The sequence below is a fragment of the Talpa occidentalis genome, unplaced genomic scaffold (genome assembly GCF_014898055.3).
Source record: "Talpa occidentalis isolate TD23 unplaced genomic scaffold, MPIMG_talOcc4v2.1 talOcc4.5, whole genome shotgun sequence".
NCBI classification, from domain to species: domain Eukaryota; kingdom Metazoa; phylum Chordata; class Mammalia; order Eulipotyphla; family Talpidae; genus Talpa; species Talpa occidentalis.
Window position 1 is genome coordinate 41249364 of NW_023604861.1, and position 26948 is coordinate 41276311.

The 26948-nt window shown below is 37.8% G+C and overlaps 1 protein-coding gene across 15 annotated transcripts in view; it reads right to left on the reverse strand.

The window, feature by feature from the left end:
- The window catches only part of ENOX1 (ecto-NOX disulfide-thiol exchanger 1), a 522650-nt gene that overhangs the window by 446646 nt on the left and 49056 nt on the right, over positions 1 to 26948 (reverse strand). Inside the window, exon 1 of one of the 15 annotated variants that reach the window (XM_054701767.1) lies at positions 1122 to 1253. The exons of the other annotated variants lie outside the window; for them this stretch is intronic. The gene's annotated coding sequence lies outside the window, so the exon portion shown is untranslated. Of the gene's footprint in view, positions 1 to 1121; positions 1254 to 26948 lie in introns of those variants that run through there. 15 annotated transcript variants of the gene reach the window in all.

A 26948-nucleotide genomic window follows, 5' to 3' on the forward strand; every position in this document is an offset into this window, starting at 1 on the left:
CAAAGTCAACACACAAAAATCAGTTGCATTTCTATACACTAACAATAAATTATCAGAAAGAAAAATGAAGGGAAAAAAACATTTACAATAGCATCAAAAAGAATAAAATGCCTAGGAATCAATTTCATCAAAGAGATGAAAGATATGTACACTGGAAATTATAAGACATGGATGAAATAAACTGAGGAAAGTAAAACTTAACAACAACAAAAAAGATATTTCACGATCATGGATAGAAAGAACAATGTCAAAATGTCCATATTATCCAAAGTACTATACACATTCAATCCCTATCAAAATTGCAAGGGCATTTTTCACAGACTCTTTTTTAAATCCTAAAATTTGTGTGACAAGTGAAAATATGCTTACCCTCACTGATCACGGAGGAAAGGGAAATCAAAACTAGAATGAGATATCACCTCATACCTGGTAGGATGGCTTTATCAAAAAGACAACAGGAGTGGGGGGTGGGGGGTGAGGAGGGGAGGGATTGGGGTCAAAATAAGAGGATTGCAAATTGTATGGGGAATATAAAAATAAAATTTATTAAAAAAAAAAAGACAACAGGAGTGAAAACGTAACCTCCAAATTAAAATTAAAAAAAAAAAAAAAGTTTAAATAGGAGGGTTGGGGAACGCCTCCTTGAGAAGGTGGCATTTAAGCCAGGAGCTGAGGGGAATGAAACATTGGTTACTCCAAGGGCAATGTCCCAGCAGAGGAAACAAACTAGAGTCCAGAGGTGGGCATATCCCTGCAGTTTCCAAGGAACAGCTGGGAAGGCAGTGTGGTCTGTGTGAAGAGAGCAAGGGAGTGTGGACAGTAGCAAATAGTAGATGGAATCAGACAAGTACTCCATGGGAGGCCAGAGAGGTAGAGTATATAGGGCAGTGCTTCTCAAATCAAGCAGGCCCAATGCTCTCTAATTATAGCAAATACTTTGTATTCTTTCCCTAGTAGGCTGAAAGAAAATGCATAAATAAATAAATCTTTAAAAAAAAAAAAAGAAAATGCATAGATAATACAACCTATCTAATTCTAAAATGCATAGATAATACAACACATCTAATTCCCAAAGAGCCGATTAAATGCTAGATGTAACATGAGAAACAAAAACAACCTACAGTGGGCCTCCCGGGTGGCGCAGCGGTGGAGCACGGGATTGCTAAGCTTCCCGCAGCCTCTGTAGAGCCGGTTCGATCCCAGGCTGCTCCCCGGCCACTGGAGGAGGGTTCCACATGGCACGCAGACCTCTCCTGCCGCCCGCTGCTCCCCTCAGCAGTGTACTTCGGTCCTTCTGCCTGCTCTGCTCCCCGCTCTGGCTCTGGTGAATTCTCTCACCCTCCTGTGCTTCTGACTGTACCCAGTGCTTGTATAAATAAATCTTAAAAAAAAAAACAGTTATTGTTTAAAAAAAAAAAAAACCTATAGTAGTAATAACAAGGACAAGAGACAAGAAATGCATGAAAGTTGTGGAAGAAAGGGAACCCTTACACACATCACACATACACAAAATTCTGGAACTCAAAACTTCATATAGTTAAGGCATATGAAAATTAATACGCAGAAATCTCATTTCAATGAAGTCGGGAGGCTAGCACAGAGTTCTCCCACTCACGCTCGGCACACACTACAGAAACCAGTTGAAGAGAAGGAACTTGCCCACTCCCGGGAAGCCATACTGTGTTTGGGGTCGGGGTGCAGAAGGAGGAGGGCTCAGTTGATGAGAGAGCAACCCCACCCAGCATGAATTGTCACTATACTTCCTACAACTCCCAGCAGACACTTCATTCAAAACAGTTCCACTAAAATCTCTACACAAGATTTATTCTCTTCACTCTTTATTCTAGGAAAGTGTGTGCATGTTTCATCATGAGACCACACTTTCCAAATTGCTTTTTATTCACAGTAAACCCATTTTGTTGGTCAAATCACTGGCTGCTCATTTGCTTAAGGTAACCATTATTTGGTGGCCAGTGTGGGATCCAGAGAACACTCCCAGCAACCCCAAGGCTGTAGGTAGAAGGGGTCACATCCAAAGAGGCACAGAGCTTGCTGCATTCTCACTTTCCCTGGTACTTGAGGTACTAAGTACCTCAAGCTTTGTCACTTGATGTCTCAGAAGTCCAGGTTGTTGGGTTTTTTGGATTTTTTAAATTTTCCTTTTTGTCAAAGGCCATGACCTCTCTGAGAGTACCCGTTTGGCATTCAGCCCTGAACCCTTTGGAAATTAGGCTTTCCTATGGAACAGACTAGACTTTGGATGATTCATCTGAAACAGTCAGTCCTTACTGGGATTGTGCAGGCCTTTGGTCTGAGTTGTTTTTAGCCTGGACTGCTTCTATTGAGATTGTGTCATGTCTGTACGAGCCTTCAGTTGGCACTTGGATCTGGTTTCTTCTGGAAATGAGTTATTCCTGTTGGAATTGTGCTGATTCTGTGAGTACTCAGTTGTTCTTTGGTCAGATTTATTTCTGGAAATGTGCTGTTCCATTGGAAGTGGCTGTTTAGAAATTTTTGTCCTTGCTCCCAAAAAAATGGGTTCCTAGTTATCTAAATGTTTTAAGGACAACCCACCTCTCCAGAAGCACCTGTCTGTCGGTTCTATGTTTAAATACAGTGGACTTTCCTCATTTGCTTTTCTAGCCAAGTAGGCTGAATTAAGCAAAAGTAATTTAGAAAACCAAAAGTCACTATGGGGAATTTTTGAACTCCCCAAACTACTCTTAAAACCAATTTGGACAACCATATCTCTGAAATTGCCAAAATTGAATGGAATGCCTACTCTGACTGGAATTTTGAAGCTTCCATTACCAGGAGTCTAAAATTGCCTCTTTGCAAAATGAATTCTAAGATTAACCAAGGCAAACAAGGCAAATAATTTTTTAAAGGACAAAATGGATCCCATGGCCTTCCTTTCCCCCTCCCTAGCTTCCTTTGTCCTAGGAGGCATAGAGTCACCATGTACAGGCCCCACTTCCAGCACCATCTTGGTCCTTCCTTCTGTACCATGTAAAATGTCCTGAAAAATCTCAGATCTCTCATGTTCCCAGGACTGAGGCCAAATTACAAGCCATAGTTAGAAGTAACTGAAGATACTTACAGGTTTGCTGAAAATTTTAACAAGCAAAATGATAGAAAAGTCACTATAGCAAGTCCTCAAATAACTGTGTTTTGTTCAAGGCTGTTTCATTAAAAGGTTGATGAGAAGAAATCAATTTAAGCCAACATTGAATAAAACAACTTTATTCAAGGACCCACTCCAGGCTATGCAGTTTTGCCTAAGGTTTCAGTTTCCAAGAACTTATGCGTGTTAAGTGAGGAATTTTTGTAAATAAAAATCAACTGTATTTCTATAAGCCAACAATGAATAATTGAAAATAAAGTTTAAAATGTCATTTACAATAGCATCATAAAATATTAAGTATTCAAAGAGTAAGTAAGTATAATGAAAAATATGGAAGACCTCTATATTGAAAACCAGAAAATGTTAGAGAATAAGCTAAAGACCTATATAAATGAAGAGATATTTCAAGCTGCATGTTCATGAGCTGGAAGTCCAATACCATTAAACTGTCAACTGCTCCAAAGTTGATCTACAGATCCCAATCAAACCCTTAGCAGGATTTTTGTGACAACAGTTGATTCTAAAATTTACATGGAAATGAAAAGTCATCAAGCCAATCTCTAAAAAGAACAAAGCTGAAATATTTACAGAAACTATTATCAAAATTTACAAATATGCTACCATAATCAAGAAAATGAAGAAATACTGTAAAGACATAAATAAACCAATGAAATAGAATAAGGAATTGAGAAATATGTGTGTACATATATGAACAATTTCCAATAAAGGTATCATAGTAATTGGATAACTTATATTTTCCACAAATTATACTTAAACAACTATAAGTCTGTAATAACTAGATGAGCCTCAAAACATACAAAAAAAGTAATCCATAGCGCTAAGCATGAGGGCCTCCCCTGGTGGCACAGTGGTTGAGCGTTGGGTTGTGAGGCTGCCTGCAGCCTCTACAGCGCCAGTTTGATCCCCAGCCGCCAGCGAGGGTCCCAGAAAAAAAATAAGTAAAAAGGGAGCTAAGCATGAAATCTAAAACTATAACACTACCAGATAAAAACATAAGAAAATACTTTTTTTGCATTTAAATTATTTTATTCTATTTTATGAATTATTTTATTTTATATAATTCTTACATCGTTTTTCATTTTTGCATAATGTATGCATTTTCATTTTGGTTATATTCCCCATACAATTCCCAACCCCTTTTTCTGACCCTAATCCCTCTTCTCCTCCCCCAACCCCCACTGCAGTGTGTCTCTGGTCTATAGTTGCTTGCTGATTTTGATTTTTATTTTATTGCAATTAGTCTTTTTCCTGGTCCCTTATTTAGGTTTTCTAAATTCCTGCTATGAGTGAGACCATCCGGTATTTTTCTTTTTCTTTCTGGCTTATTTCGCTGAGCATGATCCCTTCCAACTCCATCCATGTTGCTGCAGATTGCATGAGTTTATCTTTTTTGATTGCTGAGTAATATTCCATGGTGTATATGTACCACATCTTCTTGATCCAGTTATCTATTTTTGAGCATCTGGGTTGTTTCCATAGCCTAGCTATTGTAAATAGTGCTGGGCCTCCCTGGTGGTGCAGCGGTTGAGCGCTGAGCTGCGAAGCTTCTCGTAGCCTCTGCAGCACCAGTTCCATCCCCGGCCACCGGAGAGGGTCCCACATGGTGCTCAGACCTCTCCTGCCGTGCCTGCTGCTCCCCTGAGCAGTGTATTTCGTCAATCTGCCTATTCTGTTCCCTGCTCTGGTTCTGGTGAATTCTCTCACCCTCCCATGCTTCTGACTGTACCCAGTGCTTGTATAAATAAATAAATCTTAAAAAAAAAAATAGTGCTGCTATAAACATAGGGGTGCAGGTGCCCTTTTGAATTGATGTTTCTGTGTCCTTTGGGTAAATACCTGGGAGTGGAGTTGCTGGATCATATGGAAGCTCTATGTTTAGTAGGTCAAGAAATCTCCACACAGCACTCCATAGTGGTTGGACCATTTTGCACTCCCACCAGCAGTGCAGGAGAGTTCCTTTTTCTCCACATCCTCGCCAACACCGAAAATCAATCAATATTATCCAACACATCAACAAAAAGAAATATAAAAACCATATGATAATATCAATAGATGCTAAGAAAGCTTTTGACAAAGTATAACACCCATTTATGATAAAGGCCCTTGAAATTTTTGGGATACAAGGAACATACCTCAACATCATAAAGGCCCTATATGACAAGCTCATAGCCAGTATCATTCTCAATGGTGAAAAGAAAATACTTTTATAACCTTAGGATGGCAAATATCTTTCTACACACAAGCCCATTATTGGCTAAGCAAAATATTGTTACATCAGAAACATCAAAATTAAATCTTCAACTTGCCAAAAGACATCATTAAAAAAAATGAAAAGGCAAATCACAGATAAAAAGAAAATCCTCAAAATATTCATAGCTGACAAAGCACTTATATCCAAAGCATGTTAAAATTGTACAATTCAACAATATAGTAATATACAACCCAATTAAAGTATGAGCAAAGAATTAAATAGAACATTCTTGAACAACTACTTATCACAACATTTTAATAGCCAATTAATCAAAACAACCAAAAATTCCATCAATTTTTAGAGGTGGAGACGGAGTGGTATATCCATACAATAACACCAGAGTAAAAGCAATAAATTGCTGATACTGACAACAATTGAAGGAAATCTCAACAATATACTGTTCAAAAGAAACCAGATATAAGAGTACATAATGCACAATTTCATTTATACAAATTTCTATGACATGTCATACAAAACTACATTGAAAGACCACAGGAAGTGATTTTATTTGTGCTTCAGAGCAAGTGAGGAAAGAGATGGTAAAAAAAACTGCTGACTCCTTCTGAGTGATAGAAGTGCACCATACCTTCACTGGAGTGGTTGTTATATAGGTGTATATGTTTGAGAAATTACAGAACTACACACTTAAAATCAGTGCAATTTATATGTTTTGATTATACCCTCCCCACAAAAAAAGACAAAGATTCTCAGAATGACTTTTAAAAGCAAGCAATATCTTTTCTGCACAAACCGTAATTTTCACAATTTTTAGGAAGAGCTATAGGATCATGAAAATAAAAGAAATGTATCTATGCAGAGAGAGAGAGAAAGAGAGAGAGAAAGAACCAAAAAAAAAGAAAACTATCAGCAATCTTAATATTTAACAAAAAAATAGAATCAAGGAAAAATGGTAAAGGACAAGGGAATTTCATATTAGTAAAGAAATGATAAATTGAGAACATAAATCCATCCTGTACATATGCAGATCTAACAGTTTTGCCTCAGAATATACAAAATAATAGCTGGGAAAATGTAGAGAAAAGTGCATAAACCTAAAATTATAATTGTGATATTCACTCAGTCTCATAAACTGATGGATTAAGCAGATTATACAGTAGCAAGGCAATAAGATGACTAAACAAAGAATAAATTGAAACTGAGGTTAAGATTTTACATGAAAACAGAGAAATTTCAGCTTATAAAAGCTAAAGATGTGATAGTACTCAAATAGTGATTTATTCTAAATTCTATTATATAGAATATGTTCTATGATCACAAATAATTGTCATAAAACCAGAAACTGATAGCAAAGGTGAAGCTAAAAACAAAAATATGTCTGTAAAATAAATAACACACCACTGAATAGCCATGATGAAGGACATTTTCAGGGAAATTGTAATTTTCAGTGTTTTTAAGTAAGCAAAAACACTGAAATCAAACAAGTTAAATATCCAACACAAGAAGAATATGGAAAGAGTAACAAACAAATCCAAACACACAAAAAGGAAATAAATAAAACTGATCAAGACAAAACTCCAAAAGCATTTATAAAGGAAGAAGAAAGACAAGATTAAAAAAAAAACAAGTTCTATGAGAAGTTAAGCATCTCAGGAAAATCTGAGTAAAACAAAAAACTACAATCTTTCAAATTAGCAACAAAACATGAATAAAAACACAGAAATAACTACAGACATAAATTTTCACATGAGAAAAGAATATCTCTCAAAGTATTAAATTGTCCGAGATGAAATACAAACCTTAAATAAGCATAAAAAATAGAAATTGTAATAATGATAATTTAAAAAATATCTCTTCCACAACAAAAAAGATCAAGTCCAAGTTATTTTACCAGTGAATTCTAATTACAAGGAAAAGAAAATTCACATTTTGAACTGCTAACATATACTAGAAAAGATGCAAAGCTGCCCAACATATATGATGAGAACTCACGTAACTTAATTAAAAAAACTGATAAGGACAATGCAAATATATATCGAAATAGATACAAAAATTCTAAAACAAACAGAATCACAATAGATGCAAATATTCTAAAACAAATATTAGTCTATCAAAACCAACAAAATTGTAAAGAATAATGAAGGGGGAGGATTTATGATCAGGTAATAACCTATTCTGATATCAAGACATACCCTATGTCTGGAAAATAAATATCCTGATAAGTCAAGGATAGTTCAATAGCAGAAAATATATTAAAATAAGCTATTACATGAAAAAAAATCAAATGATTATCTCAATGAACGCAGAAATAACATTAGAAAAAGTTTAGCAGTGATTCATATTAAGAATTCTTACACTACTAAGAATGAGGATAACTCCTTAACAAGATAAAGATTATATACCAAAATCTACAGCAAATGTCTTAATTCTAAAGTTTTAGACATAATGCTAGTTGCTATCACTACTTCAGGCCAACATTGTGAGACAAGAAAAAGAAATCAGAGGCATAATGATTGAAGAAGGAGCTAAAAAACTGATAGCAAAAAGCATGACCAATGACATAAACAAACTACCACTATCATAGATAATTATAAAATGTGGCTATCAACCTAAAAAATTTAAACCAGTAGATAAAAATTGACAGAATCAACACAAAATAGAAAAGTACTATGAAATTTGTGCAAGATGGTTTGATTCAAGATCAACTTATAAAAATCTACAATATTGGGGCCTCTATAATAGCACTTAAAGACACAGTGTAGTCAAGCTATTGCCAGCCACTGCAACATGAGTTCAATTCCCCACCAGTGAGCTACCCACATGGCACAGCAGACCTTTCCTGTCTTCCCACTGCTCCCCTCAGCAGTGTATTTCAGTAGATCAGCCTTTTCTGCTCCCCATCCTGTCTCTTGTGAATCCTTTCACCCCCAAACACACTTCTGGCCTATACCCCAGTTCTTGTATGCATAAATAAATCTTTTAAAAAATCTATAATAGTGTTGTACAAAAGTAGCAACTAAGTAAAAAATAAGGTTAAAAATAATATATAAGACCTCTGTGGAGAAAATGAAAAACTGTTAAGTTCAGCTATAATGGATACCATGAATTAATAGGGGAATATTTCATACATAGAAAAAAATTATAGTTAGCCCCTGATTTCTTTTTCCTACATTTCTCCACCTGTCCCTGAAGGCTCAGAGATTGATTTCAAGATTATCTAAATGTGACACAATGAGCATTTCAGTTCCCACTGGACACCATTTCATGAAAGTCTGCCTTTCACCAGGATTTCTAGATGTCTTATGCTCCACGTTAGAAGTTAGGCACCCTGAAGCACTGCCTGGCAGCATGACACAGTCACCCCCAGGTGCAAAAAACATACATACATATGAATGTGCACCAGCAGTTACGTGTTCAGGGTTAGGGGTGGGCTTTGGTTTCTACAACTTTGTCTTGCTCTAGCATGTCTCCCTGGTCTGAGAGCTGGAGATGCCCAATGCAGTTACTGAACTTTAAGGTTTCCCTGAGTTCTCCCCAAACCAGTGGTAACAACACAAGTAGCTGGGAAGTTGTAATATAAGGAGGCCATAACAGGTGAAAGGGATGGGAACTAGAAATGCATCAAGTCCCAAGACACTCATAGATAAAACACAGGATTTAAACCTTGATCTCAATACAAGGAATCCAACACAACAATGGCCAAAGAACCCAACTGCAGCCTACCCAGTACAGATAGCCTCAGTACGTGCAATGAAGTGGACAGAATTTTGAGAAGACTAGTCGGTATCCAAAAAGGGCTTCCCACCACATACTGTGGGGCTTGCCGCCTCATGGACCACACCACCACTTGTCACTTGGCCAATCCAAATTAATTAGTCCATTTTTTTTTTATTATTTTTACCTTTTATCTCAGGCTGCTGGAGAGGGGACTAGAACCCTTAAGCTATCTGAGACATGATAAGGGTAACATTTTAAACTTTACTAGAATTTTCACATGTAAAATGAAGAAACTACAGCATGTTCACTTAATCCTTTCTGTAAGCAGATATTTGAAAAAAAAATTCAAGATTTATATCTCTATCGGTAATCATTCTAAAAGCAAGACAGAATTAATAGTGTTCCATTTTGGGGGAAATTGTCTAAAGTTAATATAAATTACTTACATTACTATTGAAAAATCACATATATAAATCTGTTGTTTCTCTCAGGTTTGCAGATTTATAGACCCTATGCAATATAAATGAGAATAAGGAAGAAAGGATCTTGTTCAATTATTCTGATGCCAGATAGAGGAAGAGAATTATAAACCAACCCCATTTTCTTTTCTCTAGCTACCCTGGAACCCAGCAGCTCCCTGAACCTAACAACTCTGTTCTTCCATCTCTCCATCCCTAGCATAAAGCTTTCCTCATGTAGAAACCCCTTCAATGCTTTTCCTTGTCAACATCCTCCCTCCATGGCTACACAGGCATCACCTTCTCCTTGAAATTGTCCTGCCTTGCCAGGGTCCCAGACCCACAGAGCTGTCTCAGTTACAGCCCAGCTTCCATTTACCCTGTGTATGATTAATCTGCTTTTCCAGCAGGCAGCACTGGCATTATGGATGTGTGAATTGTGAAGTCACTTAGAATCCTGTGTTGAAGAGAGCCCACATTTGGCTTAAAGCTCTGCTCTCAGTATCTTGAAATTCTTAGTAGTTGTATTTGAACTTGTGTTTTGAAAGTGGCATCTGATGAGACAGATATGCATGAGGAGAAGTACATACCATGTGCCATGCTTCTTTTCCACCTCATTGTATAAAGCTTTCTCAATGACCGGTGAAGGCAGAATCTCAGGGACCCACAATGTGTGGCAATTTAGCAACTGCTCAAAGCAAATACAAAGAAAGCGTTTCCTTTATGAAGTCCTTATACCCCCCAAAAACCATGCTTTCCATTTGAACTGGAATTGATTTGATTGTAGAAAGAGTACAATATTCTAAATGTTAACTGATGATTTATGTTGAAACTAATGACAGAAAGAAGGGGAAAAGAGGGTATTTTCCTCCTCCTTCTTCCTTATTTATCAGTAGGCTAAAGGTAGAGAGTGTTGAATAGAATGTGCACATATCAAGAAATAAAATAAAAACAAGGGTAGTAGCTTTGCAGTGTGTTTCCCCTGTTCTGGTAAGCATAAAATGCATCTGAATTGTGTCCTGTCAAAGCTTTTGCACAAGTTCAATACCCTATGTTTACATTTAATGCTGGCATTGTACGGCATAAAGATGAATAGGAAAGTTTGTGTTAATAATTTAATTTTTCAATTATTCTTTATTTAAATGTTATTAAATAGCTAATAAAAACAATATAATCAAGAGACAACAGAAGAATGGAAAAAGCTTTATATTTTATAGCTTTAATATCCCTTTCCCTCCTGTTTTTTAAACAAAGGGTCCCCATTTTCAGTTGCACTGGACCCTGCAGCCAGCCCTGCCATGAAGACACGGCTACCTGGAGGGTAGGGTCTGCTTATTCATGGCTGTATGATCACCGCATCTGGTTCCTACTTTATAGTCATTAAATATTCAGTAAACACTGGTTAGATGTAGGATATGGTGGGTACAATAAAGAACAAAAGATCAGAGGGTCCCAAACTAGGAAAACAATAATTCAGCTCTTTACTCTGTGCTGGCGAGACAATGCCCAGGGTATTAAGCTCAGTTTTAAGAGCCACATTTGAAAAGGGCTACAGAGAAGAGCTCATCAAAAGGTACTGGGTTCAGATTATTGTGGCCACTTATCAGCTATATACCCAAATGGAAATTAACCTTTGTGAGTCTCAGTTTTCTCTTTTGCAAAATAGAGATAATAAGGTGTTTAAAAAGATAATGGAAGCAGAAAGCCTTTGCAAAGTCCAGTGCTTTATGCAAACATCAGCTATTAGGACTGAGTCTACATGAGATTGATCAGGGTGGTGAGATACACACCACCAGGTCCTTCAGAAGGAGAGATCATATCATATAGGAGGAATACAACTGCTAACTTCTGACATCTGAGTGTCTGCCACAAAGAAAATGGGAGGTTTAGGAGTGACACCTAAGAGGACAGTTGGGACCATCAGGAAGAAAGTTATAGGAAGGCAGGAAACCAACATGAGAAAGAGCTTCTGAAGAGCAAACAGGGGACTGCCTGAGGATATAGTAAGTGCCCTGCCCTCTTAGAGAGCAGAGGAGCACTTGACACAGTCATAAGAAACATGTGATATGAGCGAAAGACTGGACATAAGATAATGATGATAGTGGTGGTGGTGGTAGTTATAGATTCTTGGTGCACTGAATGTTAGCCATGGTGAGAACCACTTTGCATATACCACCTTATTAAATCAACACCACAAATCCATGAGGGGTTATAGTCCTCTTTTAACTCGTTTCATTACAATGAGGGTAAATAAAAGCAATTTATTCAACATTGAAAAGCTAGTAAGGTATGAGGTCAGTCACCCGCTGAATTATCTTCAAACTCCAAAATCCAAAAACATTGCGAACATTTACCCAAATGCTAAATTAAATAAGAATGATTACTCTTATTTAAGAATGTCTGAGTCTAAAAACTTCACAGAATGGTATCCTCAATATCACACAAACATGACACTATAACCATCTAATATCATAAGGAAACCTATAAGATCGACTGAACCCATTAAGAAGAATGACATTTTTACAAAGCAGGGCTTTTAAAAAAATCAAAAAGCCTAAAAGGCTTTTTTTCCTAGACATCAACACAAGTGCTGAGCTTCTAGCCTTCCCTCCAAACTGTTCCTCCATCTGAAGAAACACCCAAGATTCTGGAGCTCTATCACTAGGCAGAAGATCCCTAAACATAGCCCTTAGCCTCCTCCTTGGCAGAGCAAGTGAGAGCCCGGCCTGCCAGACAGCAGCTTTGTCCCGTTTTAAGACAGGTTTTGCAATTTTTTATACTTAACATCTTGAAAAATAACTGTGGGGAAGCCATACTTGAGCATTTGGAAATACAGCACATGTGAAATTACCTCTTGGTGGGACACTGTTCACTTTCCCTAGCTTGTCTCCTACCAGTAAGCCCAGAACATGATTGAAACCACTGCCTATAAAAGCAAATCTGGGAGACTCATTTAAATGCTTCTATCTTAAAAAAAAAAAAATCACTCAGGAGACATGTAAGTTCTCTGTATTCTACCTGTTAGGGTTGTTTTGAAATGATATCACCACAAATTTGACCAAAAATTAAGAATTGGAAGACATCCGACTCTAGCTGCCATACCTAAAAAACACTTCAAACTCTTAATCTTCTTATATTCATTTCAAGTAGGTAACAAAGCACTCCATGAGTGCAAATGCATTTCCAACACACTTCTGCAAAAGACAATGACAGTTACTGGAGACACGCAAAATTAGAAGGTAGGTGATAGCATCTCTATAAATAGGATGCAAGACTCTTTCATCCAGGTGTTACTCTCCTTCAAACTCGTGGTAGCACATGAAGCATCTGTACAAATGCATTGGGGGAGGGGGCGAGGAGGGGCAAAATGAAAGACGAAAAACAAAGAAATGCATATATGTGTGAAAGAAAGAAGAATTGAGCCAAACCCTTAAACTATAAGCAAGAAAATGGGAAATTAGACTCCCGAATGTTTCATTATAATAAAAATGTCTAAATATCTGCCTTGCCACTTAAAATAGTTATTCTGGGCTATCTGATCAACAGTACACCACCTTATCTCTCCACATCACTAGAATAGCTTTTATATTTGAAACTACATAATATATTACACTCTAATACCTATCTGCTTCAAACACAGTAGAAAAACACCTATACAGCATAAATCATATATGACATCACATTAGGTCTTTTAAATAATGCTGTGAACACCAGGAAATGATTCTAGGGATCCATTTTTCATGTTCTTTTTGCTACTGCCCAAATGGAAGTGCCTACTTTGCCTCTCCACCAGTGCCTTTCAATTAAATAAATCAAATGTATACAAAAGACTTTTTCATGCATGAAAGGTAACACATTTCTGCACAAATAGGAATGGCATATCTGCCCTCCCCAGAGCCCAGAGTACTGAGTTCAAACAGACTTGGTCTGTCCTCTGTGTACTCTGCCCCTTATAAATCTGGTACCTCCTTCCCCTTCCCTTTCCCCTTTGACATCTGTTTCAGCAATACCTCCAGCAAATGGAGGGGTGCTGAGAGGAGGGAATTTCCCCAGTGGCTCTTCCTCCCCTGGGAAGAGCTTCCTAATGGGCTGCTGAAATGATCATCTATGTCTGAGCGCAAGGATCCCTCTTCCCACACGTGTATTTCCCCTGGTCAGCACAATCAGAGAAATCCAATAGATTCCAAATGCATATGTAAAGATTAAACAAAAGCCCCAGTCCAGTTTGCCTTTCTACTGTAACCCAGGTAATGGTTTTTGGAGGAAATTCAATATACTTTTACACTATTTATTTCATTGCCCTGCTTCATCTTGCTATGAATGCAGCCTACAGGAGATAACTGGAAAAGACAAATTATCTGACTGTTGTTCCCAGCATGAGACACAGACCCAGGGGAGAAAGGGAAGGAGACAGCAGGATGTGTCTGACATGACCCAGGCAAGGCCTCATTCTCTTTCACATCAGGAATTCAATTGTTATTACGTGGGATGTATATCCCAACTTCCGTGATTATTAAATTGTAATTCTAAAGCATTTGATGTTGGCAGGAAAGGATAAGCTTTTTCCTGACTGGTATTTTGAAGGAGGGATGGTTTTTTAATTCTTTTTTTTTATGCATAAGCCAAATAGTCTCCTTTCCCACTGATTAAGCAACCATCTGCCAATCACTCCAAGCCAGACATAATGACTGTAAAGGATCTTATTTCCCTGAAATGCTTGAATGTAAAGGGATCAGAATCAGGCTGACTGGGCCCTCATAATCATTGCCAGTTTGAAGGGAACCAGTCTTGGGGCTCACCTAGAAATGATGTTATTCTGTTGCTGTGAGAGATCTCAAATAGGCAACTTGAAAGAGCCAACACAGTAATACCATGTTCCTCCCCCTGAGACCCGGGCAGGAATTGGACAGCATGGATTTTGTAAATAGGAGTGTATCTTTTGTCTCCTGAGTCAAATTTTTCTTCTGTAAATAAGGAACATCTGTTAGAGCTGTGACACTGCTCTCTGCCGTCGTCACGTCACAGTCACCTTCTGCTCCCCACCAGTTCCGAGCCACTTAACCATAGTATGGATGCTCCCAACTGTTTTGGTAACCAGATACGGTCCAAGGAGCTCATGAGAACCATATTATTTTTCAAAGCAAACCACATATTTACACAACAAGGGACTGAAACAAAGTGTGGTCACGCAATTGGAAAATATGTAAACCCACAGAAAAGTACACACCAAAAGATAGATTGTCAATGTTTTAAACTCTGGTTTTTGTTGCTCAATTTTTCATGTCATTCAGTGACCAGTCTTCAGTGACCAGTCTTTTATCAGCATGAGTTCATAAAATGAACTGCTTGAGAAACACCTGAATCACACAATGGAGCTACAGAAGCTTAACACAGGCGAAAACAAGAATAGGTTTGATGGGGAGAAGAATTCTCCTTCGATTAGAATTCAGACCTAGTGGAAAAGACAAACATGTTTTCATTAGGCAAAATATTTGAACTCTGGCCTCAAGACCAAATTACTGCACCAAGAAACACCCTGAACTTCTCTGTATTTTCTTCCCACTTGTGCAGGTGACATTCCAGTTTTTTCCTGGAGCACTTCTCTCCATCTCAGACTCTGGCAAAGGCAGACAGCCCCAAAATCATTTTAATGGACTCAAATTACATCCTTTTAATGGTCATCCTGTAGCTAATTCGTTATCACATTTGTTAAACTCAATGAGAACTAGAGAACATCTTCCTCTAGAACCAACAACAGGCAATTCTCAGCCCCGCCAAATCCAGCAGAGTTCTGCTTTGCCAGGACACCCAGAAATGTGTTCTCTCTCCCTCTCGGCACACAATGCAGACATAGATTAAAATGAATTCAATCCATGTTCTTTTCTACTTGACTGGCAGACAACACAACTAGGCTGTCATTATGAATTTGTTCTGGAAAGTTTGTTTTGGACATGGCATTTCGTAAGGTCAGGGGGTCACCACCAGGAGAACAGGGATGGTGAAGAACAGAGCTCAAGTCTAGGCACAGCTGCTGAGGAAGAAGAGGGAGAGAGTGGTGGCTGGGCAGAGTGTGGAGAAGGGGGTGGACTGAATTAAACTTCAGGCTGGATGGCCAAATTCAAGACAGGATTAGGCATTCTCTCTCTGCTCTCCTCCCCACCCTGCCCTCTCTGCTGCCCCTGTCTTTAACTAAATGTATAAAGCCATTGGGAAAGTATTATCAACTTTGAGGATTTTTTTTAAATGACTTTGGCTGCTATAATATTATTATTATAAGGCCTTACTGATTCTGTCATTTTAAAGAAATCAAATTTAAGGTTAATCATAGATCCAAAATGACCAAGATGAATATTAGCATATCTGGTATAAATACTAATATCTCCAATCCAGAACAGGAAATCATTCTAAATTTAAAACAAAATCTCCCCTAACACACTTTCTACTATAGAAAATGTACAATCATCCAATGTACTAAAGGACATGGCACCAGCTGATGGAATTTAATACCCTGTGGGCTTTTCTAAATTCAATTTTCCCTCCTCCCAGTTTCTTCTGCTCTTTTCTTTTCATCTTTCTTTTCTTTCTTCCCTGAAGAAGGTCGATGGGACAGTAATAAGGTGGGGATAGGGCAAATGACCTATGATTTTCACAAGCTAGAACACATTCACTGTCCTTTCCATAAAAGAAAGAAAGGGAAAAACCACAAATTCATTATATTTTATTCAATTATCTTGCTTAATGTGGAATTAAAGACAATTTAAACAAAACGGCAGCACTGGTCAGCTTAAGGACTTTGAGCAGGAAAAAGCATTTGACTTATTTCTTGCTGTATCTGTTTTCCAGCCCTCTTTAGATTGTAAGAATTCACAGGGTGGTGATGTGCATCTGAGTCTGGCATAGCACTCATCTCTCTGGCATTTAATACCCTCCCCCCTCTGCGAACATCTGGAGAGCTTGAGCAAATGCATCATTGTTTCCCATGAAGTGTACTGAAATCAAGGGCTCTGTGGGATAGTAATAGATTCTGAGTAAAATAGAAATCTAATAAATTCATTTGAGTACTGCTGGGTTAAAAAAAAAAATCACCATATTTGTTCACAGCTGAACTTCTTGGAGAATGTGCAACACACTAGAAATTTCTGAGAGAGGGGTATGGCAAGTAGTATTTCCCAAGACTTATGTGATCACAACACTAGAGTTATATGTCACTTATCAGTGTAACATAAAGCACAAATTGGAGAAAGAATGAACCACCTATTTGCAATCTAATCATGCATATCTGTAAAATATTTTGTCTAAGTTATTTTGCCAAGTGGAGATATGTGGAGCATGATCCAGAAACTGATTGACTGGGAAGGAAGGTAAAGAGAAAGTTTCTGCCCTTTCTTTGGCCAGTTAAGCTCCTAATGAGTTTCTTGGCACAGTGACCTGCCAACTCAAACCTGAGCTTCTCCCAGCTTTATGCATTCAATCAAGAATAATAATGATAACCATGAAAGTCACTGACTTAGTCCAGTGAAAACTAACATCCAGATGTCATTCAGTGAGAAAGTAGCAGAATGTGGAACAGAAAATGCAATATTCCAAATATCTATGATTACTTAAAGTTGCATTTACCCAGTATGTACTCTGGATATATCCCAAGATAAAGTAGGAAATCTAAATGAATATCTATTTAACTCAGATTAAAACACTAGTCTGATTAAATTATAGTCAAATCCTTAACGCAAATCTGTGAATTAGGCATTTGAGATAATTCAGCTGGACCTAGGTAAACCATTTTCCCCTGCATCATTTTTAAAGAAGGCACATGTCTAATGTAAATGTCATCAGCAATAGAAACACTTAATTCATATAGGATAGACAAAAAGTAATTTTCAAGCATCCTAACAGTAACCTATCACGTTTTTTCATCCAATTAATAAAGCATTTTATGACACTGTTTTTCTGTTTATATTTAGAGAAACAAGTTGGCACTAAAAATATTAATAATGCAATCTTAAATTTAACAGGTTGTCTCTCCCGATCACCCACCAGAAGTCAATGTTTTGATCAAAGTAGAATCAAATTTAAAAGTTAATATATTGAAGGCAAATAAAAGAAAGCAAGCAAATAGAAAAACAGCAGCCTGAAAATAATAACGTCGATCTGATGGAAGGAATGAATAATTCTTTTCTCAGTGGAGAAAGTGAACTCTCAAACAGGTCCCTTCTCCTGCACTGCATCCCTTCCTGAGTTACCATCCACTTTTGGGAAGTGGTGGGGGGAATCCCCCTCTGCTCCTGCTCCAGGAGATCCCCTCATTTCTGGCGGTTCTCCTCGACATGGTGTGTAGGGAGATGACTCTATTCACACTCTTGGAAGGTTCCTCTCTACCCAAGGGGCAGAAGACATCTTCTCCACTTCCACAATTTTATTTACCATCATATATGAATGATTCCCCAATCATTAGTGCAGTTGGCCACTTAAATTCTTCTACAGTAAAGCAGAGAAAAAAAGAAAGAAGGAAAAGAAAAGGAAGGAGAGGAAAGCGAGGAAGATAGCACCCCCAGGCTGGCCTTGCACCAAAGGTACTGTTCATGCATATCAAATCAGGCTGTCCTCACCTTCTCCCATAAACCTGATGCTCTACTTTTGTTCTCAGTTTTAGTTGATAGCACTAGCAATCCACTAGATAGTTAAATAAGGAATCTGGGGTCTGTTTCATGTTCCTCAATTGTTCTTAGAATCTCCAAGGTCTACTACTTTTGCCAATAAGATTCTGATTCTTCTCTTCTCTTGACTGGATAACTGAAAAAGTCTCCTAACTGGTCTTCACGTCACTGGCTTTATTCTACCCTCAAATCTATCCTACACTGAGGAAACCATTCCCCAGGGATCTTTGTAAAACACAAAACTGACTCCATCACAGTCTTCCTTAAGCCCATGAGTAGCACCTACAAGACAAAGCAAAACTCCTAATAGAAACTCTTTTGGTCTCAGTCCACTGCCAAGTCTCACTGACCATCATTGCTCCATACACTGTATGGCCCAGAAACTGATTGTGCCTGTGCTATTTCTGATTTGGTGCTTTTGATCACGCTGTCCCCTCATCCTAGTCTGAGAACTCAGCTCAGGTATTCTGCCTCAAGGAAGTTTTCCCTAACTCCTGACCTAATGCAACTCTGCATTCCCAGGGCTCCCAATGATCCCCTGCAACCTGCCCAGCTCTTCAACTTGCTTTCCAACTCTTTCTTCATGGTGAGTCGCATCCTTGAGGGTGGAGCAATATCTTACTCTTCTGTATATACTCAGCACAGTGCCAACTACAATAAGTGTTTAATAAATACCTGAATGGAAATAATGGGTCATCAGTTATGATGAGCATGGACCCACTTACCCAACTTTCCTCTGAGTTCTACCAACTGCCCAGAACCCCTGCCAAGTTGCAGGTAATGGTCTTAGGTAATCACATCAATTTTCCATACACTAGAGATTACTCTAATTTAAACTTCATTAATTAGGCTGGCCTTCCCAAGTCGGTTTCTATTAACGAGGTTTTCTCTGTTGAGATATTGCAGAGATTTTTTGGAGCAAATTATTCTGATATGAGCCTCAGTTCTCTGCCTCTTTCCATGGATAGAGTCTTCTGCAGCAAATGACAGAGTTTACAATTTTTGAAAAGTTTCTGTAGCAGAGATTTCTAAGCAGAATATTACAGTCACCTGTTTTCACTCAATCATAACTTCCTTCCTCAGCCAAACCTTCTTAAGTTTGACCCCAGTCCTATTTATTTCTTTCTTTGGATATAATTTGAGAGAAAAAAAAATCCACTTAGCCATTCTGGAGTAAGAGGAGATTGAAAATGAATAAAACATAGTTTATATTGAAGGTGTAACTGCGTTTGGCTCAGAATAACCAACGTAATTCAAAAATGCATTCAAACCTACATTTCAAGTTAGTGTCTAGCTTAGTCTTCCTTATGAAGTCACTGTCTAGCCCAGCTTAAAGCTAAATGAAAGGTATTCAAGTTAAAAAAGGACTAAAGTGATCACTTCTGAATAAATGCAATCAGCATATTTTAGCAGATCATGATTATTATAATACATAATAATAATAAACATATCTGCCACTGGGGTCCTCTGCATGCAGTGAAAAGAAAGGAGTTTGCCCCATGGGCTTGTAATCTAAATTAAACAAGCAATATGTGCCCCACAAGTTTCATAGGTGAGAGTTAATTAACATTTTATCCCAAGCAGAGAAGGAAAAGGGAAAGAAAATTAAAATCAATATTAACAGCATCAGAATTCACTTCAAACCTTATAGAAGTCATCTGTAATGTGAATGTAATTTAAGAGGTTTTCAACATCACCAAGCCCAAACTGGCACCCCTTATTCCTACAACTACTCAGTGAGCCCTTAAAGAGCATATTTGTGGGGACTGATTTGGGCACAGTCTCACTGAGCCAGTGGCAGACCTGCCCCGAGACACAGGAGGATTAGATAAACTCCAGGGATCCACTCCTGGTTTGTGACTCAATAATTCTCTCTAGTTATTGTCTCCCCCCACTCCTTAGGACTAAAAAATATATTGAAGCTGTATCTATCTTATACGGTTCATAAGTACGCGCCTTCAATCAATATGTAAACCTTGAAATCGATATATAAACAATTTAAACCTCTAGAATATACTTCCAGTCTTGTAAAATTCATTTTTTACCAAGTTATTGAAACACATATAGCAAATAAGAATGAACACCCAATCTGTCCCCTATTATTTAAAAAAAGAAGTTTTCTACCACTAAACACTGAGAGCTAAAACAGCAACCTTAAAAATCAAAAAGGCAAAATGCTATTAAGTGAAAGAAAACTAAGATGTAGTCAACTTAAATCTTGCTTCAAGATTTTCATAACTGAAAATTCCCATAAGAATTAAATTAGTAGATTCAAAAAATTAAGAGGGCAGAGTATGGGGTTCAGGCAACATTCCCTACTAATGGTTTTGATTTACTGGCCTCAGTACTCATTGGATTCTTTCTGACCTTTCAGCCCTCCCCAGGAAAGCAGAACAAAGCAAATTTGTCACCTGCGCATCAAACTGCTCTGGATGTGACAGTAAGTAACCAGTTCACACACAGTGACAGCTCCCTTCTCTGATACAAATTACATCTAATTGCACTAGGGTGTAAACACAGAGTAAAAGACAGTCCACACCTAATAGTCTGGTCCAGTCAAAAGACAGACCTCACTGTCAACTAGTCCCTTCCTGGAACTCTCCCTCCATATTGATGAGTCAAACTCTCTACAGGGTATACCTTCATAGCATTCTCCACAAAAAGTGTAGGTATTATTGGAGGTGAGGAACAAAAATAAAAGTATTTCATACATCCTAAATAATTACACTATCCACATAGCAGAAAACTAACAACAACAAATTAAAACAAACGGTACTACATAAAATATACCCCGTAGTAAGAGCAGATATCAATGCTATATGGAAGGTCCAGTGACTGTGATATTGTAAAGCACCATAAGCTCAGTTATTTTCCACACAAAGATAATAACCGCTATGCACAAATGAATCTTGGGTTTTACAAACATGTCAGAAGCATCAAATGGTATTAGAGTAAGCCACAGCCAGTGTGGTGATTTATCCTTGACTTTGTCTGAATGCTCTAAAGAAAAACACAGTCCCAGTTTTTCAATGCACCAAAAGCACTGTGCTTTAAAAAGCTTTCTCATATTTCCTTGTACCAGAGAACTGTTTTCCAAATACATTGTTCAGATTGCTGATCTTCAGGTTCAATCTCTTACCATGAGGCTCTCTGCATTTAGACATAAAAAAAAAAAAAAGCTTTGGTTATTATGGGTTGAATTAGTCCCCCAAAATGGGATATCGAAGTCCTAATGAACAGCACCTGTGAAACTGAACTTATATGGAAATAAGGTCTTTGAAGATATAACCATGTTAAGATAAAGGCATTAGAGCAGTCCCTAATTCAATGTGACTGGTAGGTAGCTTTATAGGAAAAAGAGAACAGATACAAACACACATATTCAGAAAACCAGGTATCACCAAAAGACTACAAATCTGCAGCACAGGTCAAGGATCATCAGCAAACTACCAGGGGCCACAAAGAGGCAAAGAATGATCCTCCCTTCAGGTAGCCCACCAAACTCACATTTTTTAAGTGAAAGCTTACTTTATTATTATTATTATTATTATTATTATTATTAATTTAATTTTTTATATATTTTTTACATCATTGTTCATTTTTAAACAATATTTGCTTCCCCACCCCCTTCAGGTGTAGTCACCATAGAGTTTCCTTCACCAATGCACCCGTGCACCATCACCTCAGTCCCCTGTGCTCACTCCGTTCCTCCCTCTGATTCCTCTCCCTCCTCCTCCCCTGCAGGATGTCTCTGGTTTATAATTGTCTGTTTTTGTTTTGTTTTGTTGTGTTTTATCATTTTTCCCGTCTTATTTGGGTCCCCTATATTTCTGCTATAAGTGAAACTATCTGATATTTGTCTTTTTCCTTCTGACTTATTTCACTGAGCATAATTCCTTCTATCTTCATTCATGTTTCTGCAAATGGCATGAGTTCATCTTTTTTGATTGCTGAATAATATTCCATTGTGTATATGTACCACATCTTCTTGATCCAGTCATCTATTTTTGGGCATTTGGATTATTTCCAGGTTTTACATATTATAAATAGTGCTGCAATAAACATAAGGCTACAGGAACCAACTCACATGTGAATTTCAGGCTTCTGGCCTACAGAACTGTAAGACAATGCACTTTTGTTGTTTTAAGCTACTGTTGTTTGTAGTCATGGTCCATTGTTACCATACCCTAGGAAACTAATACAAAGATCATCTCTTCCACTCCTTTACCTTGGAGAAGGACTTTCTGAAAATCCTGATGGAGAGACTATGTTGAAGCCACAGAACCACTCTGTAACCTATTATAATGGAAAAGTTCCTCTGAAATCATAAATTCTTATCTGCAACCAACAGAAACAAAACCATGCTAACTATAATTCACCACCTTCAGACATGAAGGGATCTTTGGAAACTGCTATGGTCCACCCACCTTGCTTTCCTAAGGGAATCAGCTGGGAAAAGGCAATGAGGTGAAAATCAAGAAGTGCCAGCAATCAACTTCAGACCTTTGTCATTTGCTTTTCAGAACTCCCAGAGCTAAAGAATCTGCAGTATGTTGGAGTTTTAATATCTGCAGATAGAGTACATAGATGGTAACAAATCTGTATCATTTAATGAAATCACAGCATGTAACACTATCAACTAGGAAAACTGAGCATTTCTGTTAAAAAAAAAAACCATAATAAAATGTGATGTAATGGAGATTCCAGTTTGCTCTGTTTGGAACAAAGGTATAGTTATAAGGATAAAGGATAGTTCTGGAAGCCACAGAATCAGGGAACTTATTGTTGAAGGTAATGATATTTTTGGGATCTCATATCATAATTTTACAGATGAGAAAAGTCAGCTTAAGAGATATCATTAGGACACCTTCCCATCCCACAGAGGAAAGGTTTTCTCTGGGCTGCTGTGTTTGTCTGTACTCCTGTACGCCAAAGAAGGATGACCACATTTGTTTCTAATATGTTTTTGATATTCCAGCTAGTGGGGGGTAAAAGCCTGACATTTTAAAGTGGAAATAGGTGGCACACTACAGAGACATATTCCTACCCTACAAAACAGTAATCAAAATATTCAATTTTAAATGTTTGTCAAAGCGTGACATTTAAGGAAACAATCTAATACCAGGGTCTTTAAAGACTGCAATTACAACTTGGCTTTTCTGAACACACATAAAAAAATCCTTCTTTGATATATATATTAGAACAATAAAGTAATCAATAAGCACATTACAGTATTTACTATACCGAAACAAACAATAAAATTTATTACCACTCATTTTAAACAATGCAAGACTTGTGAAATCAAGAAGTATGAAAGGAAAAGGGAAATGTGGAGCAAGAATGAAATGTGAAAGATGAAAGGCTGTGCCGAAAAATAACTCAAAACCTCTAACTTGGAAGGACAGTTAAAACACATATTATCTAATTACACAGAAGGTCGTTCAAGGTGAAGGCTAAGAACAACATAGGCTTCCATTCAGTACCAACCACATCTCGATGAGAAGAATACTTGCTTTCTCACACTTCCCGTAAAAGTGTAACATTATAGAAGCTAAAGGGAGCGATAAAGAAGGATGATCAAAACCCATTTTCAGGACAAACTCCTTCCATTTTCCTCCTTTTATTGATTTTTTTTTTAAACCCACTTTGCACTCTCTCCGTCAGCTTGGTTGCAGGGGACATCGTTTAATGTACCTTATTGATTCAATTGTACACATTTATACTTGTGTGGAAACTTTTGCTACAGTACATTTATTGATCTTTTAATTATTAATGAAGGCCAGAAAACCTAAAGAGCCTACTGTAATTTTTTTTTATTTTTCCAAATTATGGCATGAAAATTATCAAAATTTTCTGCAAATGAAGCACAGTAGTTTGCTTATTCCCTCTAAAAAAGCTACTCAACAGGTTCCAGGGGTGCTGTCAGTAAGATATTTTTTTTCAAGTCAGAATTACACATGACTAAACAACTCATTGAACAAAAACTATTTTTTTAGTTTCTAAAAATATAACTGACATGCCCTTAATTTGACCCTGGGAATAGCTGGCAACTATTCCATTTTAGGGTCTTGTGCTAACAATGGTGGACAAACTATCAAGTGGCACCTGTCTGGCGAATTACATTAGCCATTTAAGGGGACTGCCTAGGTGGGAGACTCTTCGGAACTAGCCTCAAGGCTGCAGTAAAATGTAGATTCTGGGTTCCTTAGTACAAGAGTGGGTGGATGTGATGACCCCTGATTGAAGGCATGGGGGACACCAAAGACACTAGGTTGAAAGTAGAAAAGAGATGAAATAGTGGCTTGTCACCCTTTTCCACCCAACTCCTCTCCCATCTCTCACCCCAAATCCCACTTCAGGTAGACTTCAATAAAATATAAAGCTTCAACTTAAGCTTAGATGAATTAATAAAATATAAATATAAAACCTGATTTCAGCTTGGATGAGTTAAAAAATACAGAGAAAACTAAACCAAAACAAACCCTCAAAATTCCACTCAAGAATAGAGGCTTCCAGGTGGGGGTGAGGAGCCAAGGGGGGAACTGGCCTGATGGACGGTGGTGGAGGATTGATTACTGGTGCTGTTGGTGGTGGGTGTGGTATGGTAACACACATCTGAAGAGATATGAAACCATATCCCCAAAACATAAAGTGTTGTGAATTATTGCTACCACCTCAATTAAAAAAATATATCAAATTTTACATAAATTTAAATAACAAAACATAAATACAAAGCCCCAACTTAAACTTGGATGAATTAAATGAACATGAAGACAGATTTCTTAATGTAGGGCAAGTCTAATAGATTCTGCACCAAAATTTCTGCTGGGAAACAGTTTTAAACTTTGATTATTTTTTGGTTTTTGGAATACTGAACAAATACTTTTTCCCACTGCATTTTGTACTTTCCAAAATCAAGGTAATGATATGTATAATAAAATCAAGTTAAACCTCTAGAGGATACCCACAAATCATGGTTAGAATTTGTAAAAATAATTTAAATTTTGATTGTTACACACTGCCGTACTTTAAGTTTTCCCAGTCCTACACAATAGCAGGAAGATGGGCCACTTCTGGCCAGAATGGTCCTGAATATTAAGAAAGGGGCTACTTATCCTGAAGTATTTATATTAATTACCAGGCAGCCTGCACATTGGACAAATGAGCCACACAGATTTCCTCAAGCAGGTGTTGCTCTGGATCTCTAAGAAATCTCTGTATTGCTCAGTGGCGGGAACAAATGCTTGAGTATCTGCCAGGTTCTACTCTCTTCCAAGTCGCACTGCTCCTGAGTATTTGGTACAGAATTTCACTGAACTGTTCCAGAGAGAAGAAAGTCCTCCCTCGGAACTGATCTCATAAAGACTTGTCTCACAAAGACTCTACCTGTTTGCACAAGTCAGATACATTACCTAGAACGCACATATAACATATTTATATAGCATGAGTAAAAAGTAGGATAATATATTCAACAAGGAAGGAGACCAGGTTTGACCCTCCAGGACCACGTGACAAGAGGTCTGGTATCCACAAATACAAATGTTATCAAGCAAGTCATAATTTATGAATACCATGAGTACACCTTGACTTTTATTATTTAAAATTCATGTATAGCTAATTTGCCAATTTCATAGAACACATAAGGCCCTTAATGCTGCAAATACACCTAATAATGTAGGGTCTATTCTTATTCTGCTCTATCAGCCTCACTTGAACCAATTCTAATCGGAGGACTGGGGCTATGTTAAACCATTCTTCTCTCCCTTCTATAGAATTGTTACTTTAATTTAAAACTGAATTCATCACCATAATTACTTTCCATGAAAATATGTCTTTTGGGCCTCCCCGGTGGCGCAGCGGTTGAGCGCTGGGCTGCGAAGCTGCCAGCAGCCTCTGCAGCGCTGGTTCGATCCCCTGCCACCAGCAAGGGTGCCACATGGCGCGCAACCTCTCCTGCCGCCCGCTGCTTCCCTCAGCAGTGTGTTTGGTCAGTCTGCCTGTTCTGTTCCCCACTCTGGCTCTGGTGAATTCTCTCACCCTCCCGCACTTCTGACTGTACCCAGTGCTTGTATAAATAAATAAATAAATCGTTAAAAAAAAAAAGATGTCTTTGATGTGAATATCACGTAGTGTTTCGCCTATATTTCCTTCTAAGTATTTTATAGTGAAGGCAAAGACAAACAGCTGGGACTACATCAAATTAAAGAGCTTCTGCACAGCAAAAGAGACAATAACAAAAACAAAGAGAAACCCCACCAACTGGAAGAACATTTTTGCACACAACACTAATGATAAAGGACTGATCACAAAAATCTGCAAACAGCTGATGAGACTCAACAACAACAAAGAAAATAATCCAGTCAAAAAATGGGCAGAAGAACTAAAAAGAAACTTCTCTGAAGAAGAAATGCAAATGGCCAACAGGCATATGAAAAAAATGTTCAACATCACTTGTAATCAGGGAAATGCAAATCAAAACTACCATGAGATACCATCTTACACCAGTGAGAATGGCACATATTAAAAAAACTAGCAACAACAAATGTTGGCGAGGGTGTGGAGAAAAAGGAACTCTCCTGCACTGTTGGTGGGAGTGCAAACTGGTCCAACCCTATGGAGAGCTGTGTGGAGATTTCTCGACCTACTAAACATAGAGCTTCCATATGATCCAGCAATCCCACTCCTAGGTATTTACCCAAAGGACACAGAAACATCAATTCCAAAGAACACCTGCACCCCTATGTTTATAGCAGCACTATTTACAA